Source organism: Erpetoichthys calabaricus, chromosome 2, assembly GCF_900747795.2.
Source record: "Erpetoichthys calabaricus chromosome 2, fErpCal1.3, whole genome shotgun sequence".
Lineage (NCBI taxonomy): Eukaryota > Metazoa > Chordata > Cladistia > Polypteriformes > Polypteridae > Erpetoichthys > Erpetoichthys calabaricus.
In genome coordinates this window covers 279,692,902-279,716,586 of record NC_041395.2, presented here as the reverse complement: position 1 = coordinate 279,716,586, position 23,685 = coordinate 279,692,902, and the positions used below count along the sequence as shown (strand labels likewise).

The 23,685-nt window shown below is 37.5% G+C and overlaps 1 long non-coding RNA gene across 1 annotated transcript in view; it reads right to left on the bottom strand.

Moving 5' to 3' along the window:
- Positions 1-3,508: 3,508 nt before the first annotated feature.
- LOC127526672 (uncharacterized) overlaps positions 3,509-23,685 on the bottom strand; it is an 80,919-nt gene continuing 60,742 nt past the window's right edge. Inside the window, exons 2-3 of the long non-coding RNA XR_007934099.1 lie at positions 16,861-16,940; positions 3,509-5,556 (exon numbers count right to left, since the gene is read on the bottom strand). This is a non-coding gene — a long non-coding RNA (uncharacterized LOC127526672). The remainder of the gene's footprint in view (positions 5,557-16,860; positions 16,941-23,685) is intronic.

Below are 23,685 nucleotides of genomic sequence, written 5' to 3'. Positions count from 1 at the left end.
CCTGCAAGAGAACTATGATTCTTAGCGCGATGAGAGAAGTCGTAAAATCAACTGGAATGTTCAAGCAAATTCTAGAAAAAAGCCCTACCTAAATCCGTTAAGTGGTTCTCTCGTTTGCTAGCTAAGCGGATGTAAGATACGCCCTGAGGCTGGTGCGTGAGTGAGGAGGGCTCTGCCCCACTCCCCGCAGCCCACAGCGTCTCTCTCGGATTCATGCAAATAAATCGGTAACGCAAACAAACTATGATACTTAGCACGAACAGAAGTCACAAAATCAACCAGAATGTTCAAGCAAATTATAAAAAAAAACCTGATCTAAATCGTAGTTCTCTCATGACGAGCAGACAGACAGACATTGGATTTTATATATAGAGAGATGTTACTACTTTGTATAGTGCTCTGAACGGAGCCCCTAAAGGGAGATGGGTAAAAAAATAAATAAGTTATTTCTCATGCACATACAAAAAGATCTTGTGATCATGTAAAACTTTCTCATGTGAACACAAAAAGAACTCATGAGCACAAGATCTTTTTGTGTGCACATCCAAGTATATATTGTTGTGCGCGCACACAAGAACGTTTTGGGCTCTGAATATTTCCTGTAGACCCAATAGACTCTAACTGTGGACCTCCAGAGCTCCATTCCATTGAGGAGGTGGTTGCTGTATGTTACATGTCAGTGATAACACCCGGTTACACTAGGGTTAAGATTAGGGTTGGGGGAGGGTTATCTGACTCAAGTCAAGTAAACCAAGTGACAAAATATTCAATCCAATTAGCTGTCCAGCAGAGCTACTAAATCACAGAGTTGCAGAAGTCTGAAGACTGGACCTATCACGGCAGACCTGTTCTGTTTCTCCAAAACTTTCTTGTGTGTACAAGAAATAAGATTTTTTTTTTTTACTCATATCCCTTTAGGAGCTCTGTTACTGCTGTTTAAGATGAGTGCTTTATAAATAATTAAATAAATAAATGTCATTACACACTGTGACTTAGACCACAGATGTCGAACTCCAGGCATGGAGGGTCGCAGTGGCTACAGGTTTGCATTCTAACCCTTTTCCTAATCAGTGACCAGTTTTCACTGCTAATTCACTTTTTTCCCTTCATTTTAATAGCCTTGTTTTTAAGGATTCAGTGCTCTGAATTGATTCGTTTCCTCATTAAATGACAGACAAACAGAAATGAGATGTGAAACGAGCCAACAGATGACCAGCTAAACTGGGGCTTCAGACTCCAACCAGTTTCTTAATGAGAACCCAATGCTTGCTGTTAATTAAACCCGTTATTTAATTATTCTTTCTGCCACAGCAGACATTTCTAAAAATGAGGATTTTATGTTTTTTTTCTAAGAACACCGTCAAGATGTTTTGATGACCTGAGAGATCAGACTTACTGAGACCTCCACCTTTCTCTGTTTTCAGATATTGTGTAATGGGCACAGGTGAGCTGGTCGTGTGGCCACTCGTTTCATGTCTCATTATTGTTTGGCCGCTAATTAAGGAAAAAGAAACAACTAAGGGGCCTGAGTCAAGTTAATTAAAAGAAGTAATTATCAGCAAAAACTGGTCACTAATTAAGAAGATGATTAGAATGAAAACCTGCAGCCACTGCGGCCCTCCAGGACTGGAGTTCGACACCCTTGACTTAGACTGACTGCAGATCAGCAGACCAGAACTAAAAACATCTATTGGATATATTAGTGAATTTTGTTGATTGATGCATCTAGCAGCTCATCAATTTGGCGCCCCCTGGATGCTATGCCCGGGGACCCCCCCCCCCCAAGCTACACCACTGATGAAAGCATGTTGTCTTTCAAAAATGAGGGTTAGGGAGAGGAATATAATCGAAACTTGACACAAGTCTTTGTGTAAAATGGATCTCTATTAAGTTTTTAATCAAACAATTTGATTAATTTTAAAGCCTTAATTTAAATTCAACCACTTAATAAACTTTTTAAGAACTTTCAAGGTTGCTGTTTCAATTCTGTAATAGCTAAAAAGGGAAAAAATAAAAACATAGACCTACTGTAATATTAATTTTTAGCACAATAGATCCACTGAACAATTGAATTAGAAGTTAGAACTTAGGAGAAATCCCTGTTCGCTTTAAAAATTACTAGATTTAATGTAACATTTTGAAACATAATGAAACAAGTCTCACCAAATAGTCTGTCACTTCTGCTATTGAGCTTTCTTCTTTAAAGACACTTTTGTGCTTTTCAGAGCGAACATGAACATTATGTTAGGCATGCCAACTCTACTCATTGTACTTTTGGCCTTCAATTCGTTACTCCATAATCAAAAATTTTTTTTTAATGATAGCTCTAATTGTACTATGAATAAGAAAAAAATAGTCCTAAACAGATTTATGATATTATTTTCCTTATAAATCCTGCTTTTTTAACAATCAATTTACACTATGTGCTCATTTTAAGTGCCCTTTACAGGGGAAAGTGCAAATTTAGTTGTTAATGGAATGGAACCTTTTGCGTGAGTGGGAGAAATTAAGTGGGAGGGCATTGAAGTGAGCGCTGCTGCCTCGCAGTTAGTAGACCCGGGTTTGCTTCCCGGGTCCTCCCTGCATGGAGTTTGCATGTTCTCCCCGTGTCTGCGTGGGTTTCCTCCGGGTACTCCGGTTTCCTCCCACAGTCCAAAGACATGCAGGTTAGGTGCAGTGGCGATTCTAAATTGTCCCTATTGTGTGCTTGGTGTGTGTGTGTGTGTTCGTGTGCGTGTGTGTGTGTGTGTGTGTGCGCGTGCCCTGCAGTGGGCTGCCGCCCTGCCTGGGGTTTGTTTCCTGCTTTGCACCTTGTGTTGGCTGGGATTGTCTCCAGCAGACCTCTTTGACCCTGTAGTTGATATAGCGGGTTGGATAATGGATGGATGGATGGTATTGAAGTGGGTGGGAACGGACCAAAAATCAGTACTATACTGACCTATTCCTTGCAGTCTATGCAGCACATATAGGCACATTCAAGCTGTGATCCCAAAATGACTTGATTAGTTTATGGATGGATAGATCTTTGGGATATGAGTAAATGATTCAGTCATTAAAATTGCTGTAGAACAGGAGCTAAATGAAGACAGTAAAATTTAACAAAAGAAAATATCCAATTATTCAGGATGTGTAAACTTTTATATATAATATACATAAAATATTCTTCTTTTCTTTTTTTAATTTTCCTTTCGATAGGTACATGGAAATATAAGTAAAAACAATCAGAAGGTTTCTAGATCTCTAATTATTGTATTCTTTAATTAGTTCAGCCCTGTCCAGCTATACAAATACATGGCAATCATCTATATTTATCAACATTGCTGAATAGTTTTCATCTACTTCCAACATATGTGTTTGATTTATTTTTTGTGAAAATTTCCACCAACTGGCCTACAGGTGCTGTCTGTTGTAGGCATCAGGAAATTGCAGACAGAGGAGTGCCGACAGTATCCATTAAAATGACACTGATTTTTTGTGCATAAGAAAACACTCTGACAAGCTGTTACATCTTAAAACCATGTGGAGGTGAACTAAACATTTGGAGGAGGTGTTGTAAAATTTCTGCTGACTAAGTGCACAATTTTTGTAAGCCTTGGGAAAGATTATTTTTTTAGACATTTAATAAAAATATTTACTCATTTTTTGCTGTGTCCCCAGTTTCTGCAATTCTTTAGAAATGAAAGAAACCATCATTATCTACACAATATTGCTGTAATTTTTGGCTTCATCAAAACCATGCTTTTCTCAAAATTCTGCTTATCAGTAACTAACTTCCCTATCACCTCCCTTATTCATTTATGCTAAAGAAAAAAATGAAAAAAAAAAAAAAAATCTAAAATCACCCTTGTCTTTTCCTCACTGGCTTGAGACAGAGAAGTTAGACTGGGAGATTACGGCTGCACTATGGCAGCAGCAAAACTTTTCGGAAGTGTATTTTCCATTGAGATTCTTACTTCATCGATCAATGTTGAACCTCTCTGTTCATTTGAGGTCTGTATTATGTGAGCTGTGACATTCCTTGTCTTGATCACTATTCTTATTGAGCCTAATTTGAACTTTGACTAATGGTGGACTCTAGATGTACTTTGACTTCTAATAAAAATGGATAGTTTTTCATGGTTTCCAAGTTACACTGAACAAACTATTCTCAGAGTAAAGGATTTAATTTCTAGTCAGTATACAGGCCTCCACCTTTGACGTCAATGAGACCCCATGTCTATCCTAAAGGTCTTTGATTGTCAAATTTAGCGTCTCCATTTGCTTTTGACTTGTCTGTAAACTTTCTCATGCTTTAAAATTCGTACACTCTCTGGGTTAAAACAAATCAGTCTGCACTGTTTTAGCTTAAGTCACTTTCCTTTCTTTGCTGATCCAAGCTTTATGCACAAATCCCAGGCCCTACGAGAAAGCTCTAAGATAAATTACCATATGATATGTGTACAGTAGACCAACAACTAATGTTGATTTTGTTTCAAAAAAAGATATTATATTATCTTCTCCAAAGCATTATCACAAAATAATTACTCAGATTATGTTTAAGGTCACAAAGCAATTAGTGCTGTGATTCACGACTCCTGAGTTCTGCTCTCTCCTCCTATCAAAATTTGCACCCAAAGTTAATTTATGTCTCTAAATTGGTTCTTTATGAATAAATGGGGATGTGTGTGAGAGAGCGAGTAAGTGCGCTCCATCCAGGGTTGGGTTCTGCCTTGCAATCAGTACTGCCAAGGAAGGCTAAGATTTCATTTTAGCAGCTGACTTTACCTAAGGCAATTTACAAGATTCAGTTACAATTTCTTATAAACTCTAAAAATAAGTAAATAAATCAATCAATCAATCAATCAATCAATCAATACAGTATATAATTAAATGCATATTGTCACATGTGTCATCATGTCACATCCTTGCAGAATCTTTACAGATTCAAAAAAGAACATGGTGAAAGAATTTAAAGCTAGCACTGCGACTCACATGTCTGTGCTTTTATCCTACACAGGAAGTCAATATCTAATATCAATATCATTCATTTTGCCCTTGCTATGCCTCTGCCAGTTTCAACCATAGGCCACATCAATGTTCACCAGATGTGCTTTCTCTCTTCACCTGCTGACATAACAGCAATAAATAAGATTATTCCAGTTTTTACAACTATTTTGCTGTTATTACTTTATTTTATATGTATGTACTATATGTATGTATACTGTAACATATAATATATAATGTATAATAGGAAGTCCCTTAACCACCATATAACCCAGAGTAGTTACCATCCATCTATCTTTCCAACCTTCATATACAGTATATACTGTAAGAGAAACAAATGACAACAATAAAGAGTTGGGGTACTAGTCTGGTCACCCCGTCTGTTTTTGAAAAATAAACAAAAATATATGCAATTATTGCAAACTTGTTTTTGCGGATGTGAATTCAGAACATAACTGTCCCAATATGGTGGAAGTTCTTGTTTTGGGTCCTTCTGACAGGGTCTGGCTGTGGGTCCAAGTGGAAGGACACTGGAAGTGACATCAGAGGTATTATAGCCATCAATCATCTGATCTGCAGAGGAAGAAAGAGAGGCAGATATTAAAACACAGCGCAAACCCCTGGAATGGCAGAAAAATTAGAGTTACTAGATCCCTTCAGCTGTCCCCAATGAGCATCCGCATCACAAAATATATATTCAGAGAGAGAGTTAAACATGAGAGCCTAGAGAGTACCTTACTGGGGCCCATTTAATGAAGCACCAAAGAGTCTGGAAATTGAAAGGGGCATTATACCATATACTGTATAACTCCTACTTCTGTCCCCATACTCAGGGCAGAAGAAGGCCCACCTAGACACTGCTGATGTCACTTTCACTCATATCAAACTTCACTTCTTTCTCACCATACTGCATAAAAGATGTCTCCACTGAATTAAGGTCTCATTTTGAGAAGTGTAGCAATGAAGGATGCAACAGGGTTTTCCCAGTTTGGGACTCCAGCTTTTCATATTTTATTTGACTTCTTCTACACACAAATACTGCATATGGTAGCACCAAGGAGATCAGAGTTTAACTCTCAGGTGTTCCCTATATGGGGTCTGCATGTTCTCTGCATGCCCTCATAGGTTACCTGTAGTGCAGGGCTCCAGATTCTGAATTGGCCTTAGAGTGTGTGTCGGTGTGTGTTCACTCTACAGTGATTTGGTGCCCTGCCCGTGTGTTGTACTTACCTTGTGTACAGTGATTGCTGGGACGAGCTCCAGCTGCCCCTGGCACTGTTTCCCAGATATGAAGGTTGGAAAGATAGGTGGATGGTAACTACTCTGGATTTTGTAGTGCTTAAGGGACTTCATATTATAACCCTGTGTTTACTTGTGGTCTTGCAATTTATTTTATGTATTTTAAACCAACACAGATAAGAAAATTTGGAAAACATTCACTTCTCAAAGAAGTGACACAGCAGCACAACAACACAGCTAAACTTGGTGCTTCACAGTATATAGTGTTCCCTTAGGCAGCCAGCTTCATTAGGGTTCAATGCCAAGCTCAGATTTAATGTTGAGAATCTCTGGCAGCTGATTTCTGCCCACAGTATGGGGCACCCTTAAACCTGGTAAGTATAGACTTTCTTGTAAGCAGAGGAAGAAATGGCAAACCAAAATATGATAAAGTGTTTCTTAAAGGTTTTGTTTTTTTATCGTGTGAGAGTTGGAGGTCCGGAAATTTCTGTCACTCTGCATTTTTCTTTGCAGCTATAACTTTTCGAAGTGTTTTCTAGTGGCTTCTGTCCCATGTGAGAACAGGAACTACAAGCCAAGTCAGCAGAACCTATAGCTACTATATACACAATTAACTATAATACACATATAGTATTTGTATATGTATACACATTATATTTACACATATATAGTATACTAGTCTGCGGTGGGTTGGCACCCTGCCCGGGATTGGTTCCTGCCTTGTGCCCTGTGTTGGCTGGGACTGGCTCCAGCAGACCCCCGTGACCCTGTGTTCAGATTCAGCGGGTTGGAAAATGGATGGATGGATGGGTAGTATACTAGTAGCCCATCCAGGGATTGTGTCTGACTTATGTGCAAAGTTTGCTGCTTCGATTCAGTCTTTGCCGTGGTGAGAAGTGTCTCTCATTTATCTACAGTATATGAACACAAGGCTAGAACTCCCCCTAGTGGCCTGGCTGTCCATGCACTTCCCATCCCATTGATCTGATTTTCACAACAGCTTACCATTTACTCTTTTCCTTGAGGGGCTCCCGTACTTTAGGTCAGAACCTGTATGCTACCACCTAGTGATTGTGCTTGAAAGTATAAGCCTTCCATGAGACCTCCCTGACTTTGTTCTCAAATGTCCAGCTTTGTTCAAATTTCTTGGTTTCAATTAATCTTATGCTGCTCAAGTCTATGGAAGGCAGCAGGTATCTTGAAGAAGAAAGTCAAGTATCCTTGGCATCTATGAGGACATCTTCCCTCTAGTATCTTTGGGAAGCATAGCATGTCTCCACTCAGGCCACCACTAACTGTCTTGCCTTAGTGCCCCTGCCCTTTTCTATTCTAGGGAACAATGGCTATTGGGCTTTACAATACACTAGAATTCAAGAGTCCTGCATTCCATCATCCTGAGATGGTCTCTTTCTCCTCCAGTTCGTCTCTTTATCTCACAGTCTCTCTCTGTCTAACACAGAGGCACACACACTCTGAATGGCTCCTCAGGATGACCCTGTCCTTTGTGACAGATTTCCTTTCCCAGTTGCATGTGGCCCAAATAGAATTTTCATTCAAAAATGCCACTGATCCACAAAGACGTGCGGTTTAGGTTAATTGGTGACTCTAAATCGTCCCTTTGTGAGTGTGCATGTGTGCGTGAACAGGCACTTCAATAGCACTGACTATAACTATTTCCTCCATTGCACTCAGTACTGCTGTGATAATCTCTGTGTCCCATATGGCCCTGAATTACATTACATAGGTTTGGAAATGTTATGCTTTAGGTGTATGAGGATGTCTATCTCTCTGTATCTCTATAACATTTGAAGGTAACAGAATAAAATATTAGGTTCAGTTAACAGATATTTATCTAGAAGTTTGTACAAATTGTCTCCTTTAGAGTAAATTTCTTTGTGTAGAAGCAATTATATATTTTTGTATGCAGTGTATCCATGATGTTCTTGCAGCTACAATCTAATTCTCTCAGCTACTGTTAAAACAATGCATTTCCAGTTACAATCTTTGTCTGCATTTCTCAGTTCAGACCACAAGGGGATGCTATTTGTTATAATCTTTTACAGTGCTACATTAAATTTACAGTGTTTCCTTTCCTGACTCTAGCTAATTTCACATCCACATGAACAATGAAAAAATGAGAAAGAAGTGGTTCGGGAGGTAGTTGCCCAGCAGAAAAGAAAGTTGGCTAGACAGTTTTTATAGTTACCTCAAGCCTCTGTGCATTAATAAAATGTTTTAAAAGTCAGAGAAAAGCAGTATTCATACATTTCCTAGGCAAGGAAGGGCTACAGAATCCTGAGGGTCTTAGTACAAGCTGTTATACTACATTCTCCCCCCTCCAAAATTACATCTCTAATAGTTAAAGAAATTTTTCGGTGGTATAACTGGAGGTCTATTTCATGCTCATTGAAAGATTTTGTCAGATCATGGGGAAATAAAATCATGCAGGAATTACTGTTGAGGTCTTTAATTACATTTTTGTTTTTTCAGTGTTGTGGTTTCTAATTCATGTAACATTTAGAAATCTATTTTTGAGCATGACAAACTCCAAAATCCAAGTAAATCTATGTCAGGGTTTAAAGAAACAAAATTACAGAACAATAAAGAAAAATAATTTATGTGCAGAAAGAAGTATGGTTTCCTTTAACGATGTTACACTGCTGAACTTTAATATCTTCTAAGCTTTATGCTATATTCCTCATGCCATTTCAAATCACTACAAACAAGTTATGACTATTCAGAATATTAAGATAAATGACTAGGACATTCCATTGATATGTTAGCTTGTGAAGGGGAAAGGCAAAACCTTTCGTGATCTGTCTAGTATTCCATTTTTAAAGAAATAACATTTTATCACATGTAAACAAATACTTACATGAAATTAGCTTTAATGTTAACTTTGTAAGACTGGTTTTTACAACTTTCTTCTTTTTTTTTTTAATCCATAAAAGAATCACAAGCACTGTGAGCCCACGTCAGTAGCATCACACACAAGACAGGAAGCTGTGTTGACTGTGGCACCAATTCATCTCAGGTTACGTTAACATACAACAAACCCACCATCACTCACACAGTAGTAGAACAGTTTACAGCAGCATTTCTTAAACTTTGTGTTGCAACCCTAACCAATAATATCTAACTGCAGACCTACAAGAGTTGCAGCACCATATGTCACCATAGGTCTACATCAGCAGTTTACCAGCACTAGGGGTTAGTTATCATGTAGAATGCAGTTAAGATTAGAGGTAACTTAAGGTTAGGGGTTAGTGTTGTTAAAGTTAGTGGTTAGTGTGGTTAGCAAGTAGTATAAATAATTAAGATTAGAGGTAAATTAAGCTTAGGGGTTGGTGCACCAGTGTTACTGTGTACTATTAATGACATCACTTCCTCTGGAAAACTGCTGGTGTAGACTTGTGATGCGGCCCTGCAGTTGGGTACTTCTCACCCAAACTGGGTCAAGGATATGTTTGTGACATTGACACATCACAGGGAAATTTTATTTCTATGGCACAAAGACATAAAAAACAATTCTTTATGACATCACCTCTTACAACCAGTGACACAATCAATCTGAGATGACTGACAAGCAAAGACAGGAATGACAAAAGAGCTTGTGAAATGAAGGGACAGCAACATTAGTTTAAAATGTCAGGTCCGGCACAAGAATGTGACAATTTTCAGGATGTCATGGAGGATTGAATCAAAGATGGTAACAAAAAAAAACTAATTTTGTATGAATTCTAAAGTGCATCAGTTAGGGAGAATTCATTCACTGTATTAAAATAGTTAAATGTCAGTCTAATTGTGGAGGTCATGTTTGTTGGACCTTTGAGAACTGTAAGAAAACAAGAAGATATCCAAAAGATTGAGACAAGCTGTGGGCATTCAGCACAATGTCAGTCAGTAGCATTAAACATTTCAAACTGTACTATTCACCAAATTACTCAAGATTTATCTGGTCAACATACAGAATACCAAAAGTGCATACATTTTTGGGAATAATTGAGGTACTTTTTTACTCAGCTTATTGAACTGAAAAGTAAGGTATGTTGAAGTTACCTTATATAGAAAATATACCAAATATAGAAAAATGCATTGTTAATTGTAGAGCTCATTTAAAAAAAAATTATAATTTCAGGCTAAGTAAGAAAAACTGTATCAATTATTTGTTTTTTGACTGCTTTATTCCTTATACAGTGCCATGAATCAGGTAACTAAAGTAAGTAACTAATAATGCTATCCTTTCAAAAATTGTCATGGCCTTTCGTGTGACCTTTCACCACACTCCAAAAAAGGATTTCTCTCAGCTTAACTGAAGCTTAAACCAAGTATTTACACTAGAAGTGATGTACCTCAGGAACGTATTCCTTGTTTTGAATGATAATTATTGTTTTATTATCAATACATTTTGTAATATTCATGTGAAACATTTGCATGAAATGAAACACTTAATGTTTTTAATAATATGGTCAATTCAATTTGTAGCTCTGATGTCATTATGATAGCAGTACTTTTCTTGGATCTCAGTATGGTATTGATTTTCTTATTTGGGTCCTCAGATTAAAAAGTTTAAGAATTTCTGGTTTACAGTCATCATTTAACCAAACATGCAGATCTTCATGAAATGGAGGAACACCAAAAACTGAAGGAGTAAAAGACACACAGATGCTGGGATTGCTGGTCATGGGATCAGGACTACTTGTAGGACTCCAGTTCCTGCTGCTGTAAGGCACTAACACTAATCCCTGTGTCCCCTTTGTGAAATACACATTCTTCTATTGTTATTGAATCTGACAATATGTGAAACACCCTGAGACGATATTCCAAGAACAGTGTTATACAGTATGAGAATTAATAAAATGGAGTCTTGATTTCAAATGCATTTCTGACCTTATAGCATGGATGGGTGGCCAGTACTTTTTTTTTAATACTCTCTATGTTCACTAGGAATAATGGAGTTGATGGGTAATAAGAATATACCCATATTTAATCCATTAACCTTTTTTACCAGATATATATATATATGTGTGTGTGTGTGTCATGAGGGGCCGTTCAGGAAAAAAAGATTGGTTCATAAATATTTACATTGGTTCAGATATATATATATCGGTTCGGATACATTTGTTTGAATATATACATTGGTTTAATACATCCGTTCAGATATATATATCGGTTCGGATATATACATTGGTTGGGATACATTGGTTGAGATATATACATCGGTTTGAATACATCCGGTCAGATATATACATTGGTTTAGATACATTGGTTGAGATATATATAAATTGGTTTGCATAGATCCATTCTGATATATATACATTGGTTGAGATATATATATTGGTTGATATACATTGGTTAGGATATATATATATATTGGTTTAAATAGATTGGTTTGGATAGATACATCCGTTCAGATATATATATTGGTTCAGATAGATCCGTTCAGATATATACATCGGTTGGGATTTACGGGCAGGCACAACGCGACCACTCAAGTTTAGCATGTCCCTTTCGCTTCATCATTGCTTCAACACTGTTGTCATTATTGTGCATATTTTATACAAGTAGCATATGCCTGTCTGTTGCGTTTTGTTTCGTAAGCCGTCTTGGTTGGGGGTCCTTGATTTCAAAGCACTTTTTTTCCTTTCATTATTTAAAACACTCGCACAGATACCCGCCTCCTCGCCCCGCTCCGTCCCACCATGGCTCATTGTACCCGCCTCACTCGCTCCATCTTGTACCTCCCCATGACAGATTCTTCTCAAAAGCCAGGTTACTGGAAAGCATTGATCGCAACTGCAGTACGTCCCATTTTTTCACCTCATGAGACGCTGGTTTATCATTGACCGAAAACCGCCCGGTGATTTCTGTTATTCCATATTGGCAGCATTTCATTAAAGGGCAATCTGTTTCATCAAGGACATTAGTCCTGTTTGCTGAAATGATGTTATGGAGGAAAACACTGGAATAGCGCTGTTTCTTCTGAATGTTTATCTGTGATCAGGGATCAGAATGATCAGAATATCCCTACTTCACAAATAACGGGTGTTTAACTGTTTTTATAGTAAAACTGACGAAACGACACACATGCACACATACACATGCACGCACACACACATACACACACACTCAAACTCATAAATCGTGGGTCGCACACACTACTGATTAAGTGTATGTGTCAGGGGCGATCATCAAGAGACGCTGGTTTATCATTGACCGAAAACCGTCCAGTGATTTCTGTTATTCCGTATTGACAGCATTTCATTAAAAGGCGATCTGTTTCAGCAAGGACTTTAGTCCTGTTTGCTGAAAGGATGCTATGGAGGAAAACACTGGAATAGCACTGTTTCTTCTGAATGTTTATCGGTGATCAGAATTATCAGAATATCTCTGCTTCACAAATAACGGGTATTTAACTGTTTTTATAGTAAAACTGACAAAAGCACACACATGCACACGCACACAGACACACACGCACACATGCACACACACGCACACACACACACTCAAATTCACAAATCGTGGGTCGCACACACTACTGATTAAGTGTATGTGTCAGGGGCGATCATTTTTTTCACCCCATAAAATGTTAGTTCATCATAGATAGAAAGCAGCACGGTGATTTCTATTATTCCTTATTGGCAGCATTTCATTTAAAGATGATTCACGTCAAGAAGGAAAAAGAGTCTCTTATTTTGACAGGACTTTTTTTTTTTTTTGTAGGTGTAAGCACTCACACATGCACGCGCTGATACAAGAAGAGAATATGTAAACTGGCCTATCTGAACAGACTTATAGTGCTTACGCCTAAAAAAAAAGATCGTCCTGTCAAAATAAGAGACTCTTTCAGCTCTTTTCACCGGGCGGCTTTCGGTCAATGATAAACCAGCGTCTGTTGAGGTGAAAAAATGGCAGGTACTGCGGTTGCTATCAATGCTTCCTGGTAACTCTGCTTTTGAGAAGAATCTGTCATGGGAGGGATAAGAGGGAGCGAGTGAGGTGGGTACAATGAGCCGGTGCGGGACGGAGCGGGGCAAGGAGGCAGGTATCTGTGGGAGTGTTTTAAATAATGAAAGGAAAAAAAGCCAACCAAGACGGCTTATGAAACAAAACGCGACAGACAGGTATATGCTACTCCTATAAAATATGCACAATAATGACAACAGTGTTGAAGCAATGATGAAGCGAAAGGGACATGCTAAACTTGGGTGGCCGCATTATGCCTGCCTGTAAATCCCAACCGATGTATATATCTGAATGGATCTATCTGAACCAATATATATATCTGAACGAATGTATCTGAACCGATGTATATATCTAAACCAATCTATTTAAACCAATATACATATTTAAACCAATGTACATCAACCAATATATATATATCTCAACCAATGTATATATTTGAACGGATGTATTCAAACCAATGTATATATCTAAACGGATGTATCTCAACCAATGTATATATATCAGAACGGATCTATTCAAACCAATTTATATATATCTCAACCAATGTATCTAAACCAATGTATATATCTGACCGGATGTATTCAAACCAATGTATATATCTAAACCAATGTATCCCAACCAATGTATATATCTGAACCGATATATATATATATATCTGAACGGATGTATTAAAACCAATGTATATATTCAAAGCAATGTATCCGAACCAATATATATATCTGAACCAATGTATATATTTATGAACCAATCTTTTTTTCCTGAACGGCCCCTCATAATGTGTGTGTATATATATATATATATATATATATATATATATATATATATATATATATATATATATATATATATATTAAGAGGACTATTACATGAAAAAGTACAGAGTTATCAAAGGTAACTTTTTCTTTAATGAAGAAATATTAAAGGCTTTCTTTCATTAAAATCTGTTTAAGAGCATCAGCCTCTCAATCTAAAGCTTCTTTTTTCATATCCTGAAAGTTTTCTCTTGATAACGTATGTCAGGGCCCTCCTTATATACTTGTCTTTTATAAAATGCAGCTCTGAATTGATCTGTTCACCATTAAAGACTGAGGTTTCAGCCAAAATCTCACTGGGGGCAGAGCAGAATTCTTTTACCAGCAATTAACTCAAATAGTTTTTGCAGGAAAAAAATAAGAAACCTTTGATTGTTCACCAACCTTCCTCGTAAAATGCTTTTCCACAGTGCCTCTGTATAATAGACAGAGAAGGTGATTAAATTTAAGTTTAGTCTGTAGAATAAAGAAAAAAAATCTACCTTTGAATTTCTCAGCAGTTAATTATATGGAGTGCTGAGAAATGTGAAGATGTTAAAATGTGAGGATCAAAGCAAAATCAAAGTGTCATTAGCTAATGTTTTGTAATAAATCCTTTTGCTCTTATCAAATATTGGTGTTCTAGCATGCTTCATGCTTTTGCTCAAATTGTACTTTGACCTACATTAAACAAAAGAAGCAAATGGTTAAAAAATACTACATAATTAAAAAATAAATACTAAAACCAATGTCACATATTGGGACCTTTATTTGTTCTGTATGTCAGATTTGCCAACTTAATGCAGTCACTGATCTCATCACTGGACCATGTCAGTTTATACGATTGAAAATCATTCACCTTGTCATATTTAGTGACTGCATGATGACTTTCCATTGCAGCTGTGCTACTCTTTTTTTGTGACAGCCAATAACGTGTTGCCTGATGGAAGCCACTGCTAACACAAGGGGTTGAAAAGGTACAGCTAGTTCAGCTTTAATCTTGGCCCCTTTTTTTCTTTTATTCCATTCTGTTGTGGTACATAAAACGTGAGACATCAGACAGACAAGCTTCTTTTCTGTTTGTGAGGCCCAAAGCAACACTCTCATTCCTTATTCATGTTGCTGCATTCTATAAATTGTACTTCCGGGTGAGTATTCATTCAAGCTTATGACTAAAGACAAAATGAAACCTGTTTGAATCTGTCAGAGCAAGTCACAGACAAGTTGGACTGAGCTGCTGGGCAATGTCAAATTGCATGACTTCTTCACAGGAGCGTACTGCTGACTGCCTCTAGCTCACTAAGATTATGTAAATGAAAGTTACAACTGAAAAATGATACGAAATGTGGTATAGCTTTAATTTAAACAGACACTTCAAAAAGGGTTTAGTTGACTTAGTGGTGGTTGGTGTCAGGGTAAATTGAGGGAAACCCACATGAGAAGGCAAAGGTATGAAAACCCAACCCAAAAAACCTGATAACCCTTAATTAATCAAACCTGAACCAAGTAATTGAATTTCGTCAACCGTTATAAACGCAAGAGTTCAAATGAAATGTTGGGATGCTAGGTGCCATAATGAACAAAAAGCTATGCTCAGTCATTGGCTGCAGTAAAAAGTCTCTGGAGAGCCATCAGGCTTCAGGGTCGGAGCTCCATTGGGTGGGTGGCTCATCTCTCCAAATGAGACTCCTACTTCCAGGAGTGCCCTGCTTGTATAGCTTGTGGACCAAAAAGAGGTGGAGTCAGTTGCCCTCAATGGGCATCTTTTTGGAGCTGTGAGTGATAAAAGAGATAGAAGAGTCAGCAACTGTGACCTTTGATGAGCTCAGAAGTTAACCCTCTGACGCGCATGTGTGACATTAGATCACAGGAAGCAAAACACAAAGAAACTAAAAACTGAGAAGGAAGGGAGATAAACACTGAAAGCTCATTTGAGATCCTTCTTAGTTATGTTGGTGTTGATAAAATGAAATATAAAACAGTGTAACATTATTTTATAAGGCCACCTAGGTGCCAATTTGTGAGTATCTTTTTCTAGTAATGTGGTTTCTTTGGGTGCTGCCATGTTGTTGGTGGCAACAATGTTTATTGTCAGTTAGTTGTGTTACCTCATGACATTATAACATCAAAATTATAAAGGATAGAGGTTCACTCTGCCTGACATTCAAGCTATGGATCTTACTTCTTAAAAACAAATCCTAGAGTAGCGAAGGAAAGGCTAAGAGATTAGCGTTTTGACTTCATTCCAGATTTTAGTTATTTACTTTTGTGACTTGAAAGGTATTTACACCTCTGCCAGTCTACTGACTATTCTTTTGGTTTCCTTTTGTGAAAGACTGAAAGTATTAATAGACAGGGAAGTGACAGTTTCCCCCTTGGAACTTCCACATACCAGCTTGGCCATAACAGGAAGAACACTACACTCTAATAAAATAAACTATGATAAAAAAGTCATAAGATTTAGAAAAAATAAGGACAGAGAACCAAAAACAAAAGACAGAAAAAATCTAAAGCAAAACTAAAAATACAGAACAAAAGTAAAAATATAAACGTGATGACCAATAACCAAATATACAGTATAATCCAAAACTCTTAAACAACAGATAAACAAGACCCAAGACTGAGAACAGATGGACAAAAAATAAAACCTCAGATTAGCTTGACACTTGCAAAGGCACACAAGTTAATGAATGCCTCAACAAACTGAAACTGCAATTCTCTCGGTTGATGGCACTAAATTACCAGCCACATCTGAGAATGAGTCAAGGTTGGGGGACTTGTCTCCTTTGACTCGAATCTTAATTGAGAAACAATTAACAACAAATATGGGAAAAATCAAAAAAGGAGTAAAAATCGAACTGGGACAGAGTATCAGCAGTACCATAATATTTAGGCTGAAGGGCAAAAGGTAGCCATCTATCTGGATAAGAGACCAAGTGGATCAGAGCCACCACAGATTATCTGAAAAAGGAAAACAAACAAAAGTAGTGATTAGTGAAAAGTAGTGAGTTTCTTCATCCTCACTATGAAGGAAAGCTAATGATGGTAATAATTTACTGTAAGTGATCAAGTGAAAGGTTATTAGTTTTTTGAAGTGTTCACTTGTACTGGCCTGGCATATCTCTAATGGTAAGAGTATTCCAGGTTTTTGGTGCTTAGAAACAGAAAGTCACCTCCCTGATTTGTTCAGTTCAGAGTCAAGAGGTCAGATGTTTTCTTGGCCGGGGTCAGTCTTAGGGGCAGCAGGAAGCAAACCTGAGTCACTTGACTTGAATCATCAATAAACCTAGGGTGCACACTTTTTGCAATGAGACAGGAAAGCCAAAGTACTCAGGGAAAAACTCACATCTAAATCGATGAATGTGAAATTTCCATACTAACAGGGACAACCTGAGACTGAAACCCAGTCTTCTAGAGCTATGAGCTAACCAGACGCACCATGAAAACAAAGAAGAAGACAGGCCTTTCACCTTAGGTGGATTCAAGACTACAATTTTCAAAATGATGATTCACTGAGAAGAAATTTTTCAACTGTCATGTCTATAATTACGAGTATTGTTTTCTAAGATAAATATGGGGTGTGGACTTTCCAACTGTTCAATAAAAAATATTCACCTATTTTCTAAATCCATTCATACAGCTTTAGTATTCCAGGTCAAGGCAGGCATCAACTCTGGACTAGATAACAGTCCGTCACAGAGCAGCACTCACTCTTATAGTCACACTCAGTCATGATGGAGCAATATGAAGTTGGCAATCACCTAACAAAAATTACTGCATTTTAAAACCAGAGATGGAAACACTCCAGCCGTAAGGCAAATTGAGTAACTGCTCTAGTAAAAATCATCACAGGTTGTAGGTGAGGTGGTGTTATTAGTAGCACCAATAATGTCAGATGGAAAAATTTTTGTTTAACCTCTGGGGGTCAGCAAATTGTCCTAATATTGTTACCATTATTATAGGCAATTGAAAATTGAGGAAATATTTTTCTCAAAATTGCTGAGAATTTTGACCATATATTGCTGGATCTAAATGACACAGTATAATGTAATTATGAGAATACTTACTCAGCATACCTGGGCACGAGTTTCCAAGAAGTGGAGTAGTATAAGATATTATTATTTAAGTGTATATTATTTAAATCCATGAAGTAAAGAAAATGCTCACCTTAAAAGTATTTTGCACATTTAACTCTGGTGTGCTAATAGTTATCTGGCTTTTGTAAATATCATAGATGTTCATTGTTTCTGCAAGGAGACTCCTTGTGTTTCAAATTTGAAAGACCTTTTAAAGGAGGCCTGGGTCAAGTTGATCCTGAATGGCTGCAGCGGTTCCAGTTTATTCTGACAGTCAGTGACTTTTTTAACCTAAATAATGGAATGTCTTGCACATCAAACTCTGGCATTTAAAAGACTTTGGTATGGTGAGTTCTGATTTTCCATTTTAAAAGTCATGTTAGATTTGTGATGTTTTGCTATAAAGGTTGCTTTCTGACATATAAGAGGTTTCTTGTTTATGTAAAAATAATAGTTTTTTGCAGATAAAACATTCACTTCTGATTCACTATGTGGCCCAGAGTGAGCCATTCAATGTGCCTTGGGCTACAATAGTGAATAATCTATATGAAAATCATTGTAATGTGTCCTGATCTTCTAAGTGAAATATACAGAAAATAACATTTAAGAAAGATGTATCAAGATTGAAAACAGTGTATCAATATCAAGAGTAAGATAAATCTCTAAGAACGGAACCACATAAATAAAGTAAGTAAATAGAAATGACACCTAATAATAATAATTTCAAAATAATTTAGCTTGTTAACATCACATTTTCTGTAACAACAAATTGCAGCCATTGTGTCTCTGTAGGAAAAGGTGGAAAAGTTTGTTATCCCTTGTTATGATGATATCCAGCACTTTATGGTTGCCGGCACAATGTCAAAGGGTGGATTGTTACAGTTCAGTTATAGGTTTGAAAAGATGCAAGGCCAGGTCAAAATCCTTGATGGGACACCATTGCGTCAATGGCCACATTCACGCATCACCCACACTTGGCAAATTTAAGTTATCAATTAACCCAACATGTATGTCTCTGGAATTTGAAAAGAAAATCACAGAACCTGAGGAAAAAAACATGCAGACATGAGGAGGACATGCAAGACTTAATAAAGACAGTGACTGATGAACCCAGGATACTGAATCTATGATGGCAGAAGGACTGCCCACAATGCAATGGTGTATTATGTCTGTGATCATTTGTACAAATACTTTCATTAAACTATTTGCTTTGTAGTTTTCAGGACTGGCTTTTATTTCCTGTTTGTGATGCTGCCAGAAACAGTTCTTCAGAGTCACCTTTGTAGTGTGTCTTATGGCACATGCATGATTTTGAGGAATTCTGCAAACAGCACTCTATACCTTTCACGATGGCAGCCAGCCTACAAGAACATGACCACTAAAATGAATGGAAATGTCAACTAAAAACATGCTTTTTGTACAAGCAAAAAAGTACAATGAGTCTCATTATATTTTCAGTAAAAAATCATGCTACCCACAGCAATTTGAGGTGGACACTTTATATTTGGTCTGCCAAAAAGGTCCGTATACAACTATGTATTTAAACAGTAAACTTTTGAAATAAGTGATTCCAGTTCTTTAGCAATATTAACATTTATATTTTTTTATTAATGATCTTTAGGCTTTACAATATCCACTGATAGGTGGTACTAAGGTGAATACTGCTGTGTTACAGGTCAAGCATTGTGAGTTTGAGTCCGGTGTGTTGTATACAAATTCTGCTTCTGCCAGAATAACTTTTTCTCCAGGTTCTCAATAGGTGAAAGTGCTCAGTTACTTCACAACTTCATAAGGCCAATGGGTGTGTGCATTGCTGAGCCCACAATGGATAAGCATGCAATCCAGTGATGGTTCCTGATTTGCGGCCTATGCTTCACAGATAGATTCCAAATTACCATTACCATGAATTGGATTCTAATGATTTGAGAATATTAGGCTGCGTTATAAGGAATCAGTGTTGGCTCCACCATTTGGCAAACTAGGTGGTCACTTAGAATTTTTTGTAAAGAACACAGCCTCTGACTTGTCAATACTTAGACTGAATAGAACTTTCCAATTCCCAAAATCATATGCTACAACATAGCTAGTAATAATAATAATCCTCAAACTGACATAGCATAGGACACATGGACATCGCTAAATAAAATTAGGCGATCAAAATGGCAATAGGACTGCAGTTCTTGAATACATTGCTAAAGGCTGATTTAATATAAATTGTTATCATCTTCCATGTACTTACATTAAAATTTGGCAAATATTGTTTTCAATTGATTATCACCATCTATGTTATTGGCTCTTGCCAAGCTAAAGAAGTTCACAATAGCTTTTCTCTAACTGGGTAAAAGTCTCTGAGGTCATGCATCGACTGTTATAGTTATATTGCATTATTTACATAATTAGTCTATTACAGTAAATAGGAATCATGATTAAATATTTAAAGATAATCATTATATTTAATTTCATTACATTTTTGTGATAGTTTTAAGCTTACCAATTTATTTCAATAACCAAAGTGAAAAGTATATGTTTATGGAGCTATCTTTGAAAGATTATAATTAGATTGTTAATGTTGTCGTAAACCTGTTAGAGAAGTGCTAAGCATACAGTAAGTACTGTACCTGTAGTTTAATGGATTATTTGATGCATACTTTTTTCCTTATAGCAACATTAAATGTAATAAAAAATAATTAAATAAATCCTGCTAATACAGCCCAATTCTTATGTGTTTTCTAAAATGGGAAACCTCTAGCATGTATTTTTCTTAAGCAGTCTTGTAAACAGATTTTGCTGTAAAAACTCGTATGACCCACTCAACATTTTCATATTGTAAATTCGCTGTTTTGTACCCACGCCCTTCATATTTTGCTTTCTTCAGTCCTGGCTCCTCCCTCATATCCAGGTTTCTATATACAGGTGTGGTAGTGATGATTCCATTCAAAGCAGAAGGGGGTGGTGGGGTGTCATTTACAACTTTACTTAGAGCAGCAAAAATGCTAGAGATAGATCTGTAAGCACTAATAGATAGTATTACAGGGAACTAACATTGTCTTCTTGTTACTATTCTTAGATGTTGCTGTGATGACAAATGATATGCCTGAGTATGAAGACTCCCAGCCTTACCATCGCCATCTTCAGAATCACAAAAACCTGCTCTGAGATTTTAAAATATATACCAACTCACCATCCAAGCCTATAAATTGCCTGGGATAATATTTGGGAGTTCTTCCTTACCTCAGCTTCTGGGAGACATGTGATATTTTTGATTTTTCTGCACTTATGGCAAGAGTCTGCCTTTGAGGATATGGTGTACCTTGGGAGACTGAGGATCTATGCTTTTCGTAATTCTTGTGGTGTACAATAATTTATTTCAACATTTTTATAAAAGTTTCAAATTACTTGGCCTCAAAATAACAATCTCCTGGGTAAGACCATGGAATCTTTTGCAAAAATCCAGGCCACCAGATAATCGCTGTGCTACAAAGTGTTGTATGCCAAGTCCTATCCGTGACCTTTAAAACTTAGATGAGTAAGTCTTTTTATACACAGCTGCAAAGTATGGTCTGAGTTTGTCCAATTTTGGTCTGTTTGCTACTGCCACATATAAGATTATTTGCTTTATGTCTCTAGTGGCTTCACTCTTCCCCTTGGTGGCTGCTGTGAGTTTTACTGGAAATCCAATGCTGGCCACCTCTATATCCAATCTGCATTGGCATTAATGGATGCTACCTATATTTAAAGGCACAATCTATACTAATAAAAGGCAAAGCCCTCACTGACTCACTGACTCACTCATCACTAATTCTCCAATTTCCTGTGTAGGCAGAAGGCTCAAATTTGGCAGGCTCATTCCTTACAGCTTACTTACAAAAGTTAAGCAGGTTTCATTTCGAAATTCTACGCATAACAGTCATAACGGTCGACAACGTCCGCCATGTTAAACTTTCTTATTTATGGCCCCATCTTCACGAAATTTGGTAGGTGGCTTTTCCTGCGCTAACCGAAACCGATGTACGTACTTATTTTGGTGGTATGACGCCACTGTCGGCCGCCATATTGAACTTTCCAAATTTTGTACGTGGGTTTCCAACACTAACTGAATTCTACTTACGTACATATATACATCCATAGCCTGTAGCTCGGTCGCCGTTTTAAGGCGGCGTTGGGTCCCCCATCCCCACGCCTCCCACGTAATTGGCTGCCTGCCTATATAAGGCCATCCGTCGCTCCGGTCTCTTCATTCCCTTCCTTGCTTCGCCACGGTATTCACATCTCCCTGCTGATAACTGCAGCCTTTTTATTTAATCCACGGCTTCTCTGCTGTTTTATTGTTCATTTATTACGATTATAGTTATTGTGTAGGTATTTTAGACTTAGTTTACATTGTTCAGGTACCCATTTCCTTTATCGTTCCAACTGTACCCCCATTAACATGTCTATCGAGGTGATCACCATCAATCAAAGAACTGTCACTTACCGAGTGGTTTCCATGCCCGGAGATGGCGCCTGCCTTTTCCATTCTCTGTGTTACATATTGCACGGCCATATCAGGCTCACTCTTGATATCTGGAAGAACATTGTGTCTTATGTATTGAATGACTGGGACAGGTTCAAGGTGTGGACTGATGACGGTACAAGAGATAATTATACTACACAGGAGCACTATAAGAGTGAAATGCTTAAGCCCTTCACCTATGGTTCTGCATGTGAGTTGATGGCTGCCTCTGAATTGTTCGGTTGTCGCTTTCAAGTTTCCCGAAATGGCCAAATATTTTACACCTTTGGACAACCGCCAATGCCTCTTACAAAGCCTTCTTCAAAATGTTTACCCCAATCTATGAAATCTCTACGAAAACAACATGTCATGGTTGAGGGGGAGAGCTATCCTGACACCAAGAAATGACATGACTACGACTATAAACCACATTTTACTTCAAGAACTACCTTCACAACCGAAAACATATCAGTCTGTGGATCCAGTTGTAGAAGTGGAAGACGCGGTGCACTATCTGGTAGAGTTTCTATACACTCTGAATCCTCCAGGCACTCCTGAGCATAATCTAATTTTGAAGGTTGGGGCACCAATAATGTTACTGAGAAACTTACAGCCACCGAAACTTTGTAACGGCACGAGACTTCAGGTCATGTGTCTGCAAAAGAACCTAATTGAGGCAACTATTTTTACTGGCAGTGGCTCAGGGGAGAGAGTTTTTATTCCTCACATCCCCGTTATACCCTCTGATCTCCCATTTCAATTCAAATGCCTCCAATTTCCAGTAAGGCTCTGCTTCGCAATGACAATTAATAAGTCTCAGGGACAGACCCTACAAAAGGTTGGCATTGATTTGAGGCAAGATTGCTTTTCACATGGCCAACTGTACGTTGCATGCTCAAGAGTAAGCTCAGCGCACAGCTTGGTCATATTACAACCAGAGGGACGAACTGACAATGTGGTATACAAACAGATCCTTAACAAATAATTATTGGTATATTTTCCCTCAGTTTAAAAAGGTTTACTTTTCTTCTTAATAAAAATTTTAAGGCAGTACTTCGCTGCTGCGAAGCGCGGGTATTTTGCTAGTATTACATAAAATGCTAATGGCTTGGTGAGTCCTCATATTTTAACTAAAAAT